The sequence below is a fragment of the Chrysochloris asiatica genome, unplaced genomic scaffold (genome assembly GCF_000296735.1).
Source record: "Chrysochloris asiatica unplaced genomic scaffold, ChrAsi1.0 scaffold00077, whole genome shotgun sequence".
Lineage (NCBI taxonomy): Eukaryota > Metazoa > Chordata > Mammalia > Afrosoricida > Chrysochloridae > Chrysochloris > Chrysochloris asiatica.
This window is the reverse complement of record NW_006408595.1, coordinates 12,392,306-12,415,826: the sequence shown is the minus strand read 5'-3', so window position 1 is coordinate 12,415,826 and position 23,521 is coordinate 12,392,306.

Here is a 23,521-nt window from a genome sequence, read left to right as displayed (position 1 = left end):
AATACAAAATGTCCAACAATTAGAAAAGACCAGAATAGTAAGTCTACTGTCCCCAGGACAAAAAAATATATAATAAAGATTAGAGCAGAAACAAAAGAATTAGAAAACAGAAAAACAACAGAAAGAATCAACAAAACAAGAACTTCTTTCTTTGAAAGGATTAATAAAATTGACAAACCATTGTTAAAACTAACAAAACAAAAGTAAAAGATGCAAATAACATGTATAAGAAACAATATGGGTGACATCACAACAAAACCAGTGGAAATAAAAAGGATGCAAAGAATTGTAGTACAATAAATTTGAAAATCTAGAAGAGATGCGTAAATTTTTGGAAAAACACAGTGTACCTAAATTAAAACAGAGTGAAGTAGAAAACTTGAACATACCTGTAAGAAAAGAAGAAACTGATCAGATAATTAAAATACTATATATATAATGCTCATACCCAGATTGCTTTACTGGTGAATTGTACCAAACATTCAGAGAAGAACTAACACCACTTTTACTGAAACTATTCCAGAACATAGAAAAGGATGGAAAACTCCTGAATATATTTTGTGGATTGAACATAACTCTGAGATCAAAACCAGGCAAAGACAAGACTAGAAAAAGACAATTGCAGACCAATACCCTTCATGAACAAATATACTAAAATTCTCAATGAAATCCTAACCAAGAGAATTCAGCAACATGTTGAAAAAATAATACATTATGACCAAGTGGGGTTCATAACAAGAATGCAAGAATGGTTCAATAGTAGAAGAATAATCAGTGTAATCCACCATAAAAATACAACATAGGAAAAGAACTACGTAATCATATCGACTGATGCAGAAAAGGCATGTAGTAAAATCTGACATCCACTCCTGATAAAAACACTCAACAAGGTAGGAATATAAGGAAAATTTCTGAACATAATTAAAGGCATATATACAAATCCAACAGTTAAAAGTACTCTCAATGAAGAGAAACTGAAAGCATTCCCTTTGCAAATAAGGATGTCCTTTATCACCACTCAAGGTCAATATCGTGTTGGAAGTCTTAGCAAAATTTATAAGGAAAGAAATGGATGTTAAAGGCATCCAAATAGCCAGAGAAAAGTAAAACTCTATTTGTACATGAGATGGAAGGAATACAGAGTCACTGTACAAATAGTTGATGTTTAACCATTTCAAAAGGTACTGAAGGAAGAAGTCCAATGTGCATTGAAAGCACTGGCAAAGAATAAGACTCAGGGAATTGATGGAAAACAAATTGAAGTGTTTCAACAAACTGATGTAGCACTGGGTCACTCACTTATGTATGCCAACACATTTGGAAGACAGCTACCTGGTCAAATGATTGAAAGAGATCCATATTTGTGCTCTTTCCAAAGAGAGTTAACCCATCAGAATGTGGAAATCATAATATCACATGCTAGTAAAATTTTGCTAAAGATAATTTTAAAATGGCTGCAACAGTACATTGACAGGGAGCTGCCAGAGGTTCAAGTCAGATTCAGACGAGGATGTAGACAAGGGATAGCATTGCTTACATCAGATGTATTGGCTGTACAAAGGTTTTCAATTGTGTGGATCATGACAAGCTATGGACAACCCTGAGGAGAATTAATATTCTGAAACACTTAATCATGCTCATGAGAAACCTGTACATAGACCAAAAGCAGTTGTCCAAACAGAACAAAGGAACAATGAATGGTTTAAAATCAGGAAAGTTGTGCATCACAGTGGTATTCTTTCACCATACTTATTCAATCTGCATACGAGCAAATAATCTGAGAAAATGGCTTATATGAAGAAGAACATAGCATCAGGATTGGAGGAAGACTCATTAACAACCTGCAATATGCAGATGATACAATCTTGCTTGCTGGAAGCAAACAGGACTTAAAAAAATTTACTGATAAAGATCAAAAACCACAGTCTTTAGTATGGGTTGCACCCCAATGTAAAGAAAACAAAAATCCTCACCACTGAACCATTAACTAATGTCATGATAAATGGAGAACTATAAAGATCACCAATGGAAAAACAGGGACAAACTTAGGGGCTCTAATATATGGCATAAATATACTGTCACACATTAATAAAAACACATAAATAGGAGAAGACAAAATAGATAACTGGGATTTCCTAAAACTTAGACAGATATGTGCATCAGAAGATTTTGCCAAAAGAGTAAAAAGGAGCCCACAGTCTGTGAAAACAATTTTTTGTAATGACATATCAGAAAAAGGGACTAATTTATAGAAAACTACACCTCTACAAGAAAAAGAAAAAAAACACAATTAAAACATGGACAGAGGACATGAACAGACATATCACCAAGGAAGGCATTCAGGAAGTCAACAAACATTTGAAGAAATGTTCATGATTATTAGCAATTGTTGTTGTTGTTAAGTGCTGTCGAGCCATTTCCAACTCATAGCAACCCTGTAAGGGTTTCTGAAGAGCAGTTGGTAAATTTGAACTGCCACTGGGCTAATCCATCTTATTGGAGATCTTTCTCTTTTTCTCTGACCCCCCACTTTACCAAATATAATATCCTTCTCAAGTGACTGGTCTCTCCTGATAATATGCATCAAGTATGAGAGATGAAGTCTGGCCATCCTGGCTTCCAAGGAGCACTCTGGCTGCACTTCTTCCAACACAGATCTGTTTATTCCTTTGGCAGTCCATGGTAGTTTCAATATTCTCCTCCAACATGATATCTCAAATGCATCAATTCTTCTATGGTCACACCTTAATCCTTAAACTGACATCTTTGCTCTTCAGCACTTAAAAGAGGTCTTGTGCAGCAGGTTTGCCTAATGTAAGACATTGTTTGACTTCTTAACTACTGCTTCCACGAGTGTTGATAGTGGATCCAAGTAAATTGTCTTTGACAAAGGTGTGGAGATTAGACAGACATAGGCACATAGCTTGAGTCTGGCCTACTCTGTCCTTGGGTTTCTGTGTCTTCCATAAAATTATAATGCCTCAAGGGTAGTTTGTGAAGATCAAATGAGACAGTATTTAAAAAAAAAATAGTGTCTAGATTATTTGTATGGACTAAGAGGTTCAATAAATGATACCTATTATTTCCAGGGGGAGCACAGTGGTCCTGTATAGTAAGCATTGGAGTGCAGACAACAAGTTGGTGGTTGAAGCCCATCAGCCATACAGCAGAAGAAAGATGTACACCCAAAAAATCCTATACACAGCCATTAGGAGTTGGAACCTACTCTACACCACTTATCAACAATACCAATGAATTAGAACCAATTCAATGGTACTTAACAACAACAACAACAACATTACCGCTACCACTGACAGAGTTGGATGGAGAGTGGAATAATTACTAATGAAGGGGAAAGAGAAGATGAGAAGCAAGAAGTAACTTTCCTTTTCTTTTTTTGTTTCCATCCTCCCATCAAATGGTCTCTAGCTATCAGTTTCTGCCATTTGAACCACACCAATGTGGAGAGTTATTGGTGAGTTACCACTTGGAATTGCAATGCCTCACTTGATGGGTTTTGGCTGCAGGACTTCCTCAAATACACTCACACTTTAAGGCTGACTTTCTTAGTAAGTCACCACTTTTAAATTCCTTAGACTCAATGACTCACTCACCAGTCCTAACTTGCACACATTCCTACAAGATACAATTTCAAATCTTACCTAATACATATTCTTATAAAAGTGAGATATCAGACTGAGATGAGAATGGCTAAACTGGAAAAAAGAAAAGAAAAAGTATACTGAGAGCTTCCCTCCTGATGGGTGCTTCATCCATTCTCTCTATAACTAATTTATCCCATAACAATGTGGGGCCTTCCATGGACTGCAACATAGGGATCCCTGCCCTCTGGAGTTCACCAGCTACTAGAGGAGATGAGCTAAACACTGGCAAACACCAAGTGGCAGACATGGAAACACAAAGGCTGTTTGGACTATATAAAGACAGGCACGTCATCTGAGAGCCTCCATGACATGGGGCTTAGCAGAACTACCGTCAAAAGTGAAGCAAGATAGCACCTGTTTGGAAATGTGTCCAGAAAAGAGTTCTGAAGGGCAGTGGATCATGGCACAGAATTGACTTCAGAGTTGATAAGGGGAAGCAACAAGGAGATAGCAGAGAAGGTGATCTCTGGGCCACTAAGTATAAAATGAGGACATTTGTAAACTCTTCCAGAACATTTTGTGACTCCCACAGAGTCAAAGTAAACTAGAGAGCTGAATAAATGTGATGGGGAAGCAGATGTAAATTATGTGGCCAGATTCTCGCTCACATGTTTCATCTGTGCCAATCAGGTAATTGAGTTTTCTACTTGCTTTTGTCACAACTGGTCATGTGAATGACCCAAAGCCAAAGCCAAGCCAATAACTTCAAAAGCCCTGAAGTGAATTATTGGCCTCATATTGATCTACTGGAAAGTAGAGCTATCTGGGGAATAATGGTACTATTCTATTTTTTGTTTGATTGTTGCTATTAAAAAAGCATAAGAAAAGCTAGAGAACTGTAGGACTATATATAGTTGTTTTTGTTTTTCAATTACATTTTCCAAATAAATTTTTGCTAGCATGTCTTACATATATGTTCACAAGTTTGTACACACTAGAAAGTGTATATTTTTGCTGTAAATTTTTGCACATCAATGTTTAATATTAACAGCACCATAGTGTCAGTGGAGACTTTTATAAATACTAGTTGACTAAACCAGTCATGCTCCTGACTCAGGTCATAAGACTCTCACACATATCCCTTTCAAGAAACTTTTAATCCTTTCTCCACAAAGTCCCTGAAGGCCATGTAAATAACAATTTATGAGGATGAGTCAAAAATTAGCCTCACTCTGTTTATATTAAAACACAAGTCCACATCCACAGCTGATGGCAACACTGAGTGTGCCCATGAAATTATTCTGTCAAACAGATGAGTGACAGTGGATTATGTGGCAAATTGTAAATCAACCATGGCTCTGCCTATGAAATAATCCACAACAGACTTGGGTCTTGAAAAATTTGTGGGAGATGGGTACCAAAACTCAAGGAAGCACATAAACAAAAGCATTTGTTTGCAAACTTTGCAAACAAAGTTTGGGCTGATACTAGAAGGAAAGTAAAAGTTTCTTTTAAAAATCATTACTGGTGACGAGACATAGATTCATCACTATAAGACATAGATGCATCACTACGAGCCTGAGAGTAAATGGCAGGATACAGAATGGAAACATTCTAAATCAACAACCAAGAAAAAGTTCGAGTCAACCATTAGCTGGAAAATTGAAGTTTACAGTTTTCTGGGGTTTTCAATCAGGAAAAAAATTCAATAATCAACAGTGTTCCTTACAATGAGATCTTTACTGAAGAACTGAAGCCTAAACTTCAGATAAAACACAGAGGACTGCTATCCATGGTCATTGTGATCTTGATGACAATGCACATCTGCACACCTCTGCCCACACTGTTGACACTCAGCAAAAACTCCCTTTTGAGGAGTTAAAATATCCTCCTTAGAGTCCTGATCTTGCTCCGTCAGACTTGTGCCTCTTTGGTGTCCTGAAAGCAGCCCTTCCAGGAAGAAGATTCACAACTGTTAAAGTGAATACAGCAGTACAGTTGTGGTTCACAGCTCAGCCTTTTTTTTTTTTTTTTTAAATAAGGGAATACAAAAACTTGTTGACAGATGGGCAAAGTGTACTGAAAAGCAAGGAGATTGTGTCAAAAAAATGATGTATTTGTCTTTTCTAAAAGTTGGTTAAAATAAATTCTACAGCGAGATTGCGGATGTTAAGACTCATCCTTGTATACAGCAAAATAGTAATTTTCATTTGATGAATGCATTCAATGTGACAGGTAATATTTTAGTGCTTTTTTCATCATTTCCAACCCTCTGATGATTAAGGAATCCCAACCTGCGATAAAGCAGATATCATGACAGATGAGAAAATGGAGCTTATAAAAGTAAAGCAATTTTCCCAAGCCATGCAATAAACAAATCACTGAAAGGAGACTATAGCCCAGCTCCATCCAGTCCCACTCTGTGGTTGTTGGGGTCTTGCCCAACAATCAACCAGAATCACATGAAGAGTCTCTTAAACATATGTCTTAAAACTTTTAAATTAAAGGGAAAAAACTTTCTTTGTGGTCCTCTACAGTAATTTCTCAAATATTTTGTTTTTCTCCTGGAAAATTAAATGAAGTACTTAGTAAAGATGTCCGAATAGTCACCACACAAGATTGGAATCAGATTCTTAAGTCAGCTAAGAGCCCTTTTTCTACATTTCCCAATAAGCAATGATCTAATGGGGGTCAGATTTCTTCACATTCCCCCAAAACCTCCATCCATTTGCCAAGAGTTCTGATGTCAAAGTTTAAAACCAAACTGCAGCGTGAGGTCTCACTTCGTTACCACTGACAGCTGAAATAAATCTTACAAATCAAGATAATCACACAGGGAACAATTTACAATGTACCGCTGAAACTTGTCACTCAGAGATGGATCTTGTACAAGTGTTCTCCCTTCCCATCCTGCAGCCCAAGTAGGGCTCCACTACCAATGGGAAAATTATCCACTGCTGTGGCAGGTGAAGAGGCGCCAACCAACTTCAACACCTCCCTCAAGTCTCACGTACAGTGGCTCTGTGTTCCACAGGATTGTGCACTAGCTGAAGCACAGAAATAACATCAGCCTGTGCGGAGACAGTGGGGAAGGCCAGTGGTTCTCAATGTTATTCCTGGACCAGTTAGCAAGTCTGGGCCTTGGGAAACATGAGCCAGCCATGTAAAGATGGAAGGAGGTTCTTGTTGGGATGGAGCTGCTGCTCTTCTTTCTCTGCATTATTTCCAGTGTAACAACCACTGCTCCTACAACCCACTCATCTGAACCTCAAGAAAACCACCACCACAAGAATCCATTGTGACAACAATGCTGTGGCAATATTTTCAGCTGGTTGGACACTCAGAGTAATGCCCAAGGAACTAATTAAATAAGAGTGTTGGTGAAGGGGCTACTTAAGGGAATGTATATACGCTTCAGAAATGTGAGTTTCTTATTTAAGTGAGGTTAAGAGGCTAATCAGGAGAAAAAGTTCAACCAAGACCAAACAAAGTAAGGCTGACCATAATAGAGAAACTAAATTTAAAATCTGGAAAGAAAAAATAAATTAAAATACTTCATGCTTCTTCAAAAAAGTTGTTGTTGTTGTGTTAAGTGGCATGGAGTCAGTTCCAATTCTTAGTGATCCTTTATAGCCTTTTAAAGGAGCAGAGGGTGACTTTGGATCACCGCCTTTATAGTTCAAACCAAGCTTTCAGTCCAATGTTTGATCCTACAGTGTTGTTACTGTTATTGTTAAGTACCATTGAGTCAGTTCTGACCCATAGCGACCCTGTACAGAGTCTCCGAGGAGCAACTGGTGAGCTTCAACCACAGACCTTGTGGTTCCAACCGATTTTGCAGTCCAGCTCAGTAACCCACAGTGCCATACCAGGGCTCTGTGAAATTCAAATCAATTATATTTTCCAACCTAGAATATATTTATCAGATTACAGATTTATTTAAGGCTCCAAAATCACCCTATAGCTTCTTGTTTCAACATCCTTATCTATTATTATGTTACTAGATATTTATACCATCCTTCTAAACCTTTCCCCTTTTTCCATCTTGAATCTCCAGATAAATAATTTAAAATTAAGGAGGGGACCATTAGAAAGAAAAGGTGGTGATAGTTTTGTTTTTGTTATCAGCCTCATGCACAAGGACACCAAACCTATGTGATCCATGGGGTTTTCATTGGCTGATTTTCAGAAGTAGATCACCAGACCTTTCTTCCTGGTTCATCTTAGTCTGGAAGTTGTTCTAAAACCTGTTTAGCATCCTAGCAACACTGAGCTTCCACTTACAGATGAGTGATGGCTGGGCATTAGATACAGAAATTTGCCATGATTTTCCATTTCTGCACATTGGCAAGAAATTGAACCCATGTCTCCCACATGGAGATCGCCATTCTACTATGGAATCCCGACTGCTCCAAAAACAAAAGTAGAGGACCTAACTGCCCATTTACTTTTGAGGACATGATTTCTTTCTAAATTCTTCAATGGATTAGAAGCTGTCTTAGGCTGGACTTTCTAGAGGAGCAATATATTGTTGTTTATTATTATTAGTGCCATGGAGTTGTTTCTAACTCATAATGACCTTGTATAAAGTTTCTGAGGCTGTAAATATTTATAGGAGCTGAAAGTCTCATCTTTCTCCCACAGAGCAGCTGGTAGACTTGAAACTTATATGGCGATGGTTGTATACCATGGAGTTGATTCCAACTTGTAGTGATTCTATATAGGATTTCTGATTCTGTAAATCTTTACGGGAGAAAGCCTCAGCTTTCTCCTATGGAACATCTGGTAGTTTCAAACTGCTGACCTTGAGATTAGTAGCCTGACTCATAACCACTATGTTACCCAAGCTCCTTCTAGATATGTTAAGTGCAATCAAGTCAGTTGCAACTCATGGCATCCTGTATAGGGTTCCTGAGGAGCGGCTGATGAGCTTGAACCGCCAACCTTGTGATTCAAACCGACCTTGCCTTCAATCACATTAACCCACAGCACCACACTAGGACTCCATCCATATGTATATAAATTCTGGCATAGCAACAAAGGAGCTGAACTGCTACTGCACTCCCTGTCTCCCAGTTTGCCCTCTCCAAGCCACCCTCCAAGGTACTACGAGAGAGTTGTTGTGGTGGTTATGAGCTGCCTTGTTGATAGGATCATGACAATAATAGCATTCTAAATTGTAAACCTATTCATGTTGTCCTTAAAATCTTTCAGTGGCTACTAATTACCTAGAGCAGTGGTTCTGAAGGCTTTCTGGGAATCTAATTAGAACTTCAGCCACTTTTTTTCACTCCTTGAAAACAAATCATGCATAGGCAACAAATCCTGAGTTTAAACACCTGTCCTAGTATAAAAAGGTCTCTAAAAGTTGTTCTTACAGCCCAGACAGGGATGTACTAAATGATCCATGATGGAACAGAAACATAAGATTGGCACTTCTACTTTTCCTTACTTTTCATCTTTAACAAAACTAAAATGAAAATTATTGTGAAATGTCGTCCAGTCAGTTCCGACTCATAGCAACCCTTTCTGAGGAGCAACTGGTAAGTTTGAATCACCAACCTTGTAGTCCAGTGCTTATCCTACAACACCACACCAGGACTCCCAAATGAAAATGACTGCGAGGTAATTTAAATGTCCTAATACTTAATGTCTACCAGACATCTGTCAATTTGTTGTACTGTGGTGCTCTGCTTGTCACTGTAATGTAGGAAGTTATGCCACTATGCTGATATTTCAAATACCGGCAGGATCACCCATGGTGGACAGGTTTTACTGGAGCGTCCAGACAAAGTAGATGAGGAAGAAAAGCCTGGTGATCTATTTCCAAGCTTCCAAAACAATGAAAACCCTGTAGATTGAAATAGAATATTATCCAAAGGAACACAAACATGCCAAGGATCATTAACATGGTGCAGGACTGCACAATGTTTCATTGTGTTACACACTATGTCTGTTCAGTAGTAACAAGTAACAACAATATTTAAAGGAATAAAATGTGTGCCCTCATCTGTGTCTTTCCTCTCCCATATGTAAGCATCCTTAAGAATCTCCCAGAGAGAGAAAGCCTTCCCCGTGAATCTAGATTCTAGCCTCCTAAAGTGTAAGAGAAGAAATCTATGTTTGTTAAAACCATCCACTTGTATAATTCTATTATTCTATTATAGCAGCACTAGATTAAGACAGAATTCTATAGAATATAGAATGCAATTAATTCCAATGTACTTACAAGTGAAGAAATGAATAAGGATACCACTGTCGCTCCTCCCAGTCATCTTTTAGAGAGTTTTAGATTTGTGAGAGTAAAGACACAGGGTGAGGGCACAAATTTTATTCCTTTAAATATTGCTACCCATTCTAGTTACCACTGAGTTGGCTCCATCTCACAGTGTTTAACAGAATGAAACATTATGTGGTCCTGCACCATGTTCACAATCATTGTTCTGGAAGAAGATCCTTGTCTCCTTCCAATATCTGTGGACACTGAATTTCTTGGAGATCTACATGTGTCTTGACATCAATCGTCCCCAAGACATAGGAGGTCCACTTCTGCCGGTTCTTTCTTGGTGATAATCAGATCCCTCCTAATCTGCTGGCTAGTCTCTTCTTTATAAGATAAGAGATGATACTCTCCGTACATTAGCTCTCAGCTTTGAATTGAGTAAGGGTGTTGCATTCGACCTGTCTTGGACTGGGTTTTCTAGAGAAGCAAAACCAGTGAAACATATATATGTATATATAGAGAGAGACACGTTTATTTTGTCAAGGAAATAGCTTACAATTGTAGAGTCCCAGGCCCCCAGTGGCACAGAGAGATCCTTTCTCACATGTAGCAAGAGGCACGGGAAGGACTGCAGTTAAAATGAGTTAATGCGCTGGACCGCAAGGTCATTTTGAACCACAAGGTCAGCAGTTCAAGCTCACCAGCTGCTTCACTGCTATCTGTTGGTACATGGAGGAGATTATAACATGTAATGAAATAAAGTATGTGAGTTGTTGAATGTAAAACTGATGATCTGCTCTGTAAAGTTTTATTCAATTCACAATAAGAAGTTGAAAAAAAAAAGAGCACTACATATATCACAACAAATCTTTATGTGAGATGATAGAAAAATAAGATATTTTAACAAAAAAAATTATTTTCTTAACTTTTAGCACCAGTGGTCTCATATGTTTGTCCTTTAGTGATTCGCTAATTTCACACAGTATCATGTCCTCCAGATTCAGCCTTGTTTTGAGGTGCTTTGCAGATTTATCATTATTCTTGAGCATAGCATATTATTCCATTGTATGTAAGTACCAAAGTCTGTTTAACCATTTTTCTGTTGATGGACATTTAGGCTGTCTCCACCTTTTTGCTGTTGTGAATTGGGCTGCAATGAACATGCGTGTGCATATAGCTAGTCATGACACAGCTTTTATTTCTTGAGGAAATATAACAAGTAGAGGGATTGCTGGGTCATACTGTATTTCAATTTCCAACTTTTTGAGAAAGCGCCATACCATTTTCCACAGTGGTTGTACCATTTTACAGTCTCACCAGCAGTGTAGGAGGGTCCTTGTCTCTCCACATCCTTGCCAACATTTGTTGTTTTTGGTTTTTTGAACATTGCTATTAATACAATAGTAAGATAAGATCTCATTGATGTTTTGATTTGCATCTTTCTGATGATTAATGAGGAGTCCTGATAGGTCACTATAGGATAAGCACTGGACTGCTAACCACATGGTCAATAATTCAAACACACCAGCTGCTTCTTGGAAACCATATACAGAGTGATTATGAGTCAACATCACTTAATCACAACAAATGGCTAACGATCATGAGCATGTCTTCATATGATTGTGGCCACCTGGACATCTTCTTTTTTTTTTTTTTTGGACATCTTCTTTTTTGATATATTGTTGGATTCGATTGGCTAGGATGCTATTAGGAATCTTTGTATCTATGTTCATGAGGGATATTGGTCTACAATTTTATTTTTCAGTGATGTCTTTGCTTGATTTGGGTATCAGAGTTATGCTTATTGTGGACATGTTATCAGGAGAGACTAGTCCTTGGAAAAAGACAACATGCTTGGTAAAGTAGGTGGTCAGTGAAAAAGAAGAAGACCCTCAAGGGGGCAGGAGTGTAGTGTATACCCTTTGGTTGGGTGATGGGGATTGCAACCATGGCAATGAAATGATATACGATAGGATGAATGTAAAACTAATGTTCTCCCATGTAAACTATCACATAATTCACAATAAAACATTAAAAAGGAAGAAGAAGAAGACCCTCAACAAGATAAATTGACACAATGGTTACAATAAAGGGGTCAAGCATAGCAATGATTGTGAGAATGGCGCAGGATCAGGCTGTGTTCCATTCTGTTGTACATACGGTTATTATGTGTGGGAGTCAGCTCTATGGCACCTGACAACAATATTTTGAAAATGAGTGTAGTAGGCAGTCTCTGAACATCCCTAGCTGGTGCAAACAATTAATGTACTCAACTGCTAGGTGCAAAATAGGAGCTTGAAGTCTACTCAGAAGTTCCTTGGTAGGAAAATCTGGTGATCTTGTTCCGAAAACAAAACCAGTCATTGAAAACCCTATAAGTTCAAAGTGCAAGTTCTTCTCTGATCCCCACAGGGTTACCATGAGTAGGAGTTAGTCTCTGAGATTGCCCCCCAATGATCATTTCTTCCTGATATTCATGCTCTTGTGTAATCTCCCAGTCCCCTTGAGTGTAGACTGGATTTACTGAGTTGCTTGTAGTGAACAGAATATGACAAAATTCACTTCCAAGACTTTGTTACAAAAAGACTATGACTTCCATCTTGTTCTCTCTTTCATTGTTTTTCTAAGGAAAAGCCCACTAGTAAAAAACTCGTGTCTCCGGTCAACAACCAGTGAGAGCATGAGTTTTGACAGCAGACATGTGAATGAGTTAGAAGATCTGCCCCAAGACCAGTCTTGAGATGACTACAGGCTCGGTCAATACACCAGTTAGAGCCTTGTGAGAGACCCTGAGCCAAAGAATGTACCTACACCATTCCTGGATTCCTGACCCAAAAGCACTATGATAATAAATGTCTATTGTTTTAAGCCATTAATTATGAGGCCAGTTTGTTATGCAGCAAACCATAACTAATACGACTAAGGAAATGTAGCCCACCACTGATAAGTTGATGAAAATAATGTAAATGTGTCACATAAAAAATTATCTTATCTACACATTAAAAACAAGAAAAGGATAATATTTTCTAACTTTTTTTTTTTTAAATCCTAAATGAAGACTATCCAGGGTTTGAATCAATTGCTAAAAATATTTAAATATACCACCCTCCAAAGACTTTGCAAAAATGACTGATTGATATCAAGGAAGATGGAAAATTATTTATTAAATTTCAAGCAAAACCTGAGCATGGAACTTGAGATTGAAAAAAAAAAAATAGCATCCAAGTTTGCTTAGTCCTGCCAAAGAATTCTTCTGTTGGAAAGGTTTCTCCTTGTGAAGTATCATTATTTTAATTAAAACCAGAACTTGTCCTTTGAACTTAGAACCAGTCCTTTAGATTACCCTATCCAAAGTAGAAAGCCAAAGTTTTCAAAAATATACATGTAAGCATTTTCAAATGTGTTGTTCTTTTTAAAACCCAATAATATTTTGGTGGGATATAACAGTATGATAGCTCATGTATATAAATAAATTAATTAAAATATGCATTATTAAATAACTATATGATTGATAAGAGCATGCTTAAGTTGCTTTTACTGTTTTATGTAAGAAAATGGAAATGTTTATAAATTCTTGAAAAGAGTTTGCATATCTTCTGCCTCCTATATTTCTAGGTCCCCACTTAAAGTAACCTCCAATTGCCAGGATTCCTCTGAGTGAGTTTCAAAGCAGGCCTTTTCTCTACCTACTCCCTCCTCTCAAATTGAAGGACTTCTACTTATAGTTCAATGTTCAGCTTAATTGTTAACCACTTCATAATATCCCCTGATTCCTTCCCCGCCCTCCATTTCTCAATGCTCCCAAAGTACCATTCTAATCCCTTTAATATGGGGCTTATCGTGCCATGATATAATCTAAGAATATATTCATTTTCCATCTACCCCTGATAAACTGAGAGTGTTCTACAAAATCGACTCAGTTGCAGATAGTCAGTAACTATCTGTTGAATAGAAAGAATGGATCATTCTTTTTTTTTTTCCTAGAACATTTTTCTCTGTGACTAAAAAAAAAAAAAAAAAAAAAAAAACAAGCAGGTTGAAAAGGGAATCTCCCCTCACCTTATCCTAACTACCAAGATTTAATTCAATAATTTTTTTTTAATTTTTGAAAATTTGAAAAATTAGCTTTAGTTACTAACATCATTGTGTAAGAAATATTGTTCAGTGCTAAGGCACCAGACTGTCTCAGAGTCAAATCCATCTTTGCAACCTATTAGCTCTGTAACCTTAAGCACACTAAATATACTCTCTGTATCACAGTATCTTCATATGGTAAAATAGCAAAATAATGGTACCTCCTTCATCAAAGTACTACCAGTAAACTGCTAACCACGAGATTGGTGGTTCAAACCTATCAGTGGCTCTGTGGGAGAAAGATGAGGCTATTTGCTCCCGTAAATATTTGATTGTCGTGGGTTTGGATTTTTTGGTTTTGTTTTATTTTGTTTAGGTGCAGCACTGAGTGATGTTCAATACATGCTGATGTTTATACTATTGCTCATGGGCAATATTACTAAGTATGTAAGTGATAACTGCTAAGTAAATTCCTACACTGGGCATCCTCTAGCTTCTACCCACACCCTGCCTCACCCCTGGCCAGGATGTACCCACAGCTGTAAGCAAAGACTCCATCTATTTTTGCTTTCATTGTTGTATCCCAGTGCCGAGAAGAATGCCTGCCACAAAGTAGAGGCTCAATAACTGTTGATTGACTAATTTCAGAATTCCCCGTATATTCTTGTCTTGCACAGATTTGACTTCACATTGTTGTTCAAAGATTATTATTTTCAAAGAATTCTTCAGGCAGCTATTGTCAGAAACAGGATGTGGCTGATGTTGCAGGAAAAGCTGAGAGAGAGACCTGAGATGAAATGACAGTTCAATAAGGATCAAAAAGTCTATTGATGACTTCATGGGAAATGATTCACAAATACAGTATTTACACACAAGTACAAAATGTTCCAGTGACTTCAGCAAAGAGGATTTATTTTAAAACAAAGAAACAAAATGTTTGGCAGATTCTTGCAAAGAATAAACACTCTTTAAAATCAAATCACTTTTCTGAATTACATAAGACCATAGGTGGAATCCTGAGCCTCACCCAGAATCTTCTGAGGTGGGAAATTTCTACTTGAAAGGACAAACAGACCAGCCTGGGGTGACTAGAAGAACAGAAGATACTTCTTGAAAGAAAGACCAACAGGAAAAATACAAAACAATAATGGCAATCCAACTGATTACTACAAGAAGAAGCAAGTTGCTCACCCAGGAGACATCAAGGCATCAAGTGGTTGGGTCCCCTCAGGGCAAACCCCCTTCCAAGACTAAGACTCAATGGGAATATATGAGCAGACATTTGCTCTGATTGGTGACCATGATCGTCACCGATAAGGGGAAGTGAGGGAAAAACAGCAATGAGGCTGAGAGCTAAGCCCTACAACAGTCAATAGGCTCCTGTGAACCTGAGTGGAGACCTGTTTGGCCAGCGATGTGGCAAGACCTGGGGACTCTTGGGCCCAGAGTCAGTGACATAGCCACGGAGGACTAGAGTGGAGAATGAAGCATCCAGCTCATAAGAAGAGAGGGCATATGTATATGAACACCCACACTTGCAGATAATACCCACTTGACCTGGCTTCAATGACTGGATGATCAGAGCTCAACTAGAAGAAGAAAGAAGAGGGGGGGAAAAAGAGTAATCTGATACAATTTGATGAGCTTGACTTACACCTATGGATGCAGTAGCTCAAAAGAGGGAACAAAACTTTACAGCAAGGATCATTCCCACCCACTCCATACACAGAGTAGACAGGGATGGGCAACCTGGACATTGGCTACCCAAAATGTGGGGGCTACAAAGGCAAGAAGTGACTGCCTTACAAGCTTTCAAGAGGAAGCCTAGATCCAGAGGCCGTGGAGGAAGGCAGAACCTCCAATGAGTAGTATCCAATCTGTCTGGGCGGGACTGATGAAAGGAGATAGGGATAGGACTCTTGTGATACAACAATGAATAATTGTTATGAGAACTGACTGCGAGGGTTGGAAATGTAAAGGTGGATGTTTTGTAGCTAAAGGAGGGGAGTGATTGACTTTGAAGTCCAGTAGCAGAGGTCCCTGAAACCATGAAGGGAGAAGAGCAGAGTGCGGGACCATACCCAGAGAAGCAGTGATGCCAGAGATGGAGGCAAAGACGATGACGTGGAGAGATGGAGCGGCCTTGGACTCTAGACCCAGAGAGGGTGAGGGGCTGTGTGCTGACGACTGGGGTGGGTGGGGGTGTGTGGCGGGTTGCAGACTTGCAGGGTATACCCTTTGGTTGATTGATGATGCATTGAAGGGATTGTAAACATGGCAATGAAACAATATATGATAGGATGAATGTAAAGCTAATGTTCTCCCATGTAAACTATCACATGATTCACAATAAAACTTTTTTTTTTTTTAATTGAATCACTTTTACTGTTGGAATACTTTCAATTGCAAGATATCAACACAAGGTAGGAATTTTGTGGGTTCTCAGAAGTGACAAATTTTGGTTGGATTCTGGGTCATCTATTTCCTTAAAATAATTCCCCAAAATTGTCATCAGGTAGGTGAATCTGTTGGTCTTACTTGCTCACCCTCCTCCCACCCCAACCACTCCTGGTCTGTGTACCCCTCCATCCGTCTTTCTGACTTGTTTCTGTCTCTACAGCTTTTCTTTCTCTCTTACTACAGGCATATTTCTTCCATTCAGTAAAGGGAAATAAGGCAAGGCCATCAAAACTCTGGCTATACATCATCCCCACAGTGGGGTCAAAGGTTCTTTTGCTTCTCAAGTCCACACAAAAAAATCCAAGTTAGGAATTTTTATTGACTCAGCCTGGTTCACATGTCCACACAGTTCCACAAAGACAGTATGAGTAATACTATCAGAGGAAGGCAGAGGAGATGTTGGGTGGACCAGAACAATAGTCACATACAACATCAACAAAGGAAAAAGTACTGAATTCTACCATTCTAACAAACCAACCACTTTCTACTTTCACATTCCCTTCCTGTATTAGTGCATAATTAATAAAAAACAACAATGCTTTTTATTGTGAGTGGGTTTTCTAAAGAAGCAAAACCAGTGACACTTACATATATAAAGAGAAGTTTATATAAATCACAATTGTAGAGTGCCAGATCCCTAGCAGAAAAAGAAAATGAGTCCTACCTGCATGTCCATTATATTGGGAGCAGGCCACAACCCAAAGGAAACATTCTTTAAATTGATTGGCTGCTCATAGCCAATCATCAGTGTTAACTATACCTGCTCATATCCAATCATCATAGAGCTAACTATTAACTGCCAAACCACTGGGAATCCTGGCTCAGTCAAGATGACACAGAACCTTAACTATCACAATCTACCCCTTGTCAATTTGGTACTTAAAACCATATGAATATTCTCTGAATAAAGAAAACTATAAATTCATACTTACTTGTACCTAACATGATATAATTAAAATACATACAACTAAAAACATACTAGTCCCATTTACATCTCATATTTCACAAAGAACAAAGCTAAAATATTTGATGCACACATATAAAACAAAACAAAAACATATATTCATTTAAATGCCCAAAGGGCACATTCTACAAGCCAGCCTCCTGCTCATGAATACACAGCCTCAACCAATCCATGGGCCTAGAGTCAGTAGCTACTCTGTCTCTCCATGCCACTGCCTCTGCCACCATCTCTGCGATTGCCACTTTTCCAGGTAGGAATCTTACACTCCACTCATGCTTTTCCTTCTTGATGGTCCTGGCATCATCTGTTCATGAAATAAAAGATCAACTACTTCCCTATTGATTTGCACATCTTTTACAATTACAGTTTTGACTATCACAATTAATCCTGCTAATAGTTACTCAAATTGAATCATAAAATCCTGTCGGCAGCATCCACCAACCCCCTCCATCACCTGGAAAAGAGGAAAATTAGCCAGTAGGGATTCTACCTTACCCACCTCATTCTCAAACTAAGCATACCTATGAAAGCTTGTAAGCCAGCCACTTCATACCCCCATTATTTATGTCTATTTAGCCAATGTCTAAATTGCCCATCCCTATCAACCCAGTACACTGAGGAGACAAGTTTTCTGGATCTGAAGAATATTCCATTCCAGTTGGAATTTTGAGCAATTGCATCCATAAACAAAAGTCTACTTCATCAAATTGTAGCAATTTACACTTGCTCACAATCTCAAACATCTGGTTGGGTTCTGGTCAGCTCAGCCCTAACCATTCAAGCTAGGTCAAATGAGTACCAGTTACACATTTTGGAATTCATGTTAACACCTCCCTGCACTTCAGACCAGCTGGCCCCTTCACTTACAGCCCCAGTCTCCAGGGGCTAAGTCAGTGCCTGTGGGCTCAGGAGTTCACACAACACCCTAAACTTCAGACCAGCCAATCCTTCCTCTTCTCTCTCTCATCTCAAAGTCAGTGTATACTAATGAAACATATCCACACTCCACCCATCTCTTCATTGCTGCATTTCTCCCACTTTCACTCAAAACAAGTAGACCCAGGTGGTCACCAGCAAGCATACTGCTCACCAACTTCCTTTAACTTTCAGTCCTAGAAGGGAATTGTCTCTAATAAGCAGACTTTTCTTGTCTTGATGTCTTTAAGGCAAACAGCTTTCTTGAAACTCAAAAAGCAATACAGTCTATTATTTTCTGCATATCTTTTTAAGAATCTTGAATCTCCTATTCTTCCAGCAGTTCTGGGTTGGTCTGCATGTCTTTTCAAATGACTCTGAAGGTCATGGATGAGGCTCAGGATTCCACCTAAAGTCCCATATTCTACAAAGAAGACTTTTTCTCTGGGAAAATTCTAACTCCTTTTTTAGTAAGTTCAATCAAGTATAAGCTGAAGACAGGTTTACAAGCTCTCTGTAATCATAATTTCCAATATTCGCTTCCATCACACATGTATGTCTAGTTTACAATAATAGGCAGGATAAATCAATATCTATAAGGCAGTTAAAGACATGAACCTTTTTAAAACAGTGAAGTTCAATCTTTTCTTCACCCTTGAAGTAACCCCATTCATATACATATGGCCCTGGTCCTCTGGCAGGGTGCATCCAGTAAGTCTTGGTCCCTTATCAGCCTTCTTGTTTAACCAGCATGATATCAGCTCCAGGCAACCCTAGAAGCTGTTTTTCACCCCTTACTGGAAGCATTTTATCTTTTGCATTCCTTTCAGTTACTATAGGTAAAAAAAAAAAAAAAAAAAAAAATCCAAACTAACCATATAAAAATCAGAAGTTTCACTTCCCATGTCCCTTGATTCTTTCTCTTACAAAACCTCTTGTATTTATGAGTCTGGAGCCATTATAATGAATCCTGCTCCTGGTACCAAATGTAAAAACTACATGGGGACCATATCTAATTTCCTCTGACTACACAAGTGGGAAAGAGAACCAAACTCAAAATCAGCGCAAGGCCAATTTCTGTGAAACAAAGATGAGATGTGCCTCTACCCTACAACTTTCTTTACCAGTGAAGGCAGAGTTACTCGTGCCTTTAAAGTTAGTCAGACTTGATAATCAATTTAGAAAACTCATCTTTTGTGATTTTGTTTCTCCAGAACCCTACTCTTTCGTATCACATAACTTAGGCTGGGTTTTCTAGAGAAACAAGCCAAATGAAACATATATGTATATATGTAAAGAAAAGTTTATATAAAGGAAATGGCTCAGAATTGTTGAGTCCCAGGTCCCCAGTGGAAAAAGGAAACAAGTATTTCCTGCATGTCCATTATACTGGAAGAAGGCTACACCCATAAAGAAACATCCTTTCAATTGATTGGCTGCTCATAAGTCAATCATCATAGAGTTAGCTATCAATTGCCAAACTATGAGAATCTTGGCCCAGGCAAGTTGACACGGAACCTTAACTATCACAACCACCTTCATAAGTGTATTTGCAGCAAAGTTAAATATACTACTACAAGAAACCAAGTTGTTGTTGTTAAGTGCCATCAAGTCAGTTCCAACCCATAGCGACCCTATATAGAATTCCTAATGAGTAGCTGGTGAGCTTGAACTGCCAACCTTGTGGTTCAGACCTACTTTGCAGTCTAGCACCTTAACCAACAGCTCCATACCAGGACTCCAAGAAGCCAAGAGACATACATAAATGAAAGAATATACCATTCTCTTGGATAGGAAGACTTAACATCATGAAAATGTCAATACTACCCAAAGCAATCTATTGATATAATGCAATCCCAAGCCAGATTCCAGGATCACTCTTTAAAGGGATGGGGAAATTAATCACTAACTTTATATGGAAAGCAAGGAGACCCTGGATAAGCAAAGCATTACTAAATCAGAACAAAGTAGGAAGCCTCTGACTTCTGACCCCAAAACCTACAACATAGCCACAGTGGCCAAAACAACCTGGTATTGGTACAATGACAGACACAGAGATCAAAGGAATATGATTGAGAACTTAGATGTAAATCCATCTACTTATGGGCAGATAGTCTTTGACAAAGGGCCAAAGTTCATTAAATGGGCATATTTGTTGCTTTAACAAATAGTGCTAGAAAAAGTGGATGTCAATTTGCAGAGAAAAATAGGGAAAACTTAGGAGTCCTGATACATGGCATAAATATGCAATCAAGCATAACTGAAAATACACAAATAATAGAAGACAAACTAGATAACTAGAACCTCCTAAAATTATGTTCATCAAATGGTTTCACCAAAACAATAAAAACAGAATTCACAGACTGGGAAAAAACTTTAATGAATCATTTTTATATGATATCCTGGCACATACTTCTTTCATTCAGTAGTTTGTCATAAACATTTTACCTGTTGCTATCTAGGCTTTAATATTGCCAGTTTAAGTGCTTTTATAACACTTCATTAAGTCAATATGTTGGTAAGTGCCATTGAGTCAGTACCGACCCATAGCGACCCTGTATAGGGTTTCCAAGGAGCAGATGGTGAGCTTGAACCACCGACCTTACAGTTCAAATGGCTTTGCAATCTGGTGCATTAACACACAGTGCCACACTTGAATTACTGATCATTGTTTATGACTAATATTTAGGTGAGATCCAGATGCTGCTATAATAAAAATATATATGTAGTCATTATTCTCTTCTTTCCCGTTAGAATGTTACTTTTAAAAAGTAGTTTCTTAAATTTCCAGAAATTGAATTAATCAGTGAAATAATAAGAACATTTACATAGAACTGACTGTTAACATATATTATCAAATTTGTGTTCAGAAAATTATTCCACTTTGCAATAGTATCACCATAGCTTCATCAGCCCTGGGTAATACGTGCAGACAAACTTTTATCAAGTAATAGCTCCTAAATATTTTCACTAGTTCACATGTCTTCATTAATCCTACTACATTTAGGGTCTAACTATATTACCTAAGAACCATATGAAATTGTGTAGCATCGTTCCTAATATATTTTTTCCCAATCACCATTGAGTCTATTCTGATTTAGAGTAACCTCAAATATGTCAGAGTAGAACTGTGTTCCATAGGATTTTCAATGGTGAGTCTTCAGAAAATCATCAGGTCTTTCTTCCAAGGCACCTCTGGGTGGACTTGAACCTCCAACCTTTCAATTAATAATCAAACATGAAAATCGTTTACACCACTCAAAGATTCCTATCACATAATTTCCAAGATTATAAATCATCCCAGAAGCATACTGCATCATCTTTCTCCCATGGAGCAGCTGGTGGGTTTGAACTACTGACTTTTTGGTTTAGCTGTCAAGTGTCTTAAACACTATGCACCCAGAACTCATTTAGGTTATAATGCTATTGTTATTGTTATATGCCGTTGAGTCAGTTCTGACTCATAGTGACCTTGTATAGAGTGTCTGAGGAGCAGCTTGTAGGTTTGAACTGCCGACCTTGTGTTAACCTTGCAGTTAGCAGTCCAGGGCTGATTCTACAGCACCACACCAGGATGACAGGCACCCATTAAAAGATAACGCTACAATTGAATTCATTCTATTTCAATTCATACTCCTAGAAAAGACTATATTTTGAAGCATTGACTTTGATCATACTAAGTATAGCACAAGGATAAGCAAAAAAACAAAACTTTAATGTAATTTCAATGCAAAACTACAAGGAAGAGGAAAAACCTACCTTTTTATCTACTCCATTGACAGATAAAAATCAGGAAAGGTGTGCATCAGAGTTTCTTCCTTTCACCATATTTATTTCATCCGTATTCTGAGCAAATGATCTGAGAAATTCAATTATATGAAGAAGAACACAGCATCAGAATTGGAAAAAGACTCATTAACAACCTGAGGTGATATGCAGATGGCACAACCATGCCTGCTGAAAGTGAAAAGGATTAAAGCATTTGCTGATGAAATCAAAGACTACAACCTTCAGTATGGACTAAAATTCAATTTAGATTGAAAATAAAAAGTAAAGAGATAATTTTCAGAGCTAGGTGTGCCTGACCCAGGTTTCGGTATCTCAATTGCCTTATATGCATGTTAAACGCTGGACAATGAATAAGGAAAACTGAAGAAGAATTGATGACATTGGATTATGGTTTGGGCCAAGAATATTGACTGCCAGTAAAACAAGTCTGTCTTAGAAAAAGTATAGCCAGAATGCTCCTTAAAAGCAAGGAGGGACCAGTCCCTGGAAAAGGACTTCCATCATGCTTGATAAAGTAAAGATCATCAAAAAAGAGAAAGACCTCAACAAATTGGATTGACACTGGCTGCAAAAATAGGTTCAAACATAGCAGCCAGTGTTAGGATGGGACAGGACTAAGCCGAGTTTCCTCCTGTTGTACACAGGGGCTCTACGAGTCAGAATTGACTCAGCGGCACCTAACAACAACAACTCCTTTGAGCTTTTCTGATCTCTGTTTTGGCCAAAAAAAATGACTTAAATCAGAGAGGTTTAGTCACACAGAAAAACCAAAAAACCAAACCCACTGCCATCTAGTGGATTCTGACTCCTAGTGACCTTTAGGGCAGAGTCCTGGTGTGTGACATCTTAGGATAAGCACTGGAGTGCTAAATGCAAGGTTGGCCTTTCAAACCCACAGCAGGTTCTCAGAGACTATACAGGGTCCCGATGAGTCTGAAACTACTCGATAGCACTAAACAGCAAGAAAACTTTATGGGAATAAAAAGCTTATGCAATTAACATTAGTCCCTTTTTAAAAATAATGTATTTCTAAAGATCAACCCAACCCATCATTGCTAAACCTGTTGGATCAAAATTCTGAATGGCTGTCAGTCAGAATGACCTGTGCAGGGTTTTTGATGCACTTGGGGTGGGGGTGGGGGGCAATTTAAATGCAGATCCCTGAATCCCACTCCAAATCCTCCTCATTAGAATCTCCACAGGTGGAGCTAGGTAAATATACTCCAACTTTTTAAGTCTCCACAGCTGATTCTATCCCAGAACCAGGATTGGAAATACAATAAATCAACTCATAATGTGGCATTAGTGCCAGTTATTCTTAGCCCTTCAATTTAGATTGAAAATAAATTTTATTAAGCTGGTTTTTTTTAGAGTCCTGGTGTGATGCTGTGGGTTAATGCATTGGACTACAAAGTTGGTTTGAACCAAAAGGTCAGTGGGTCAAGCTCACCAACCATTCCTCGGAAACCCCATACAGGGTCACTGTGCATG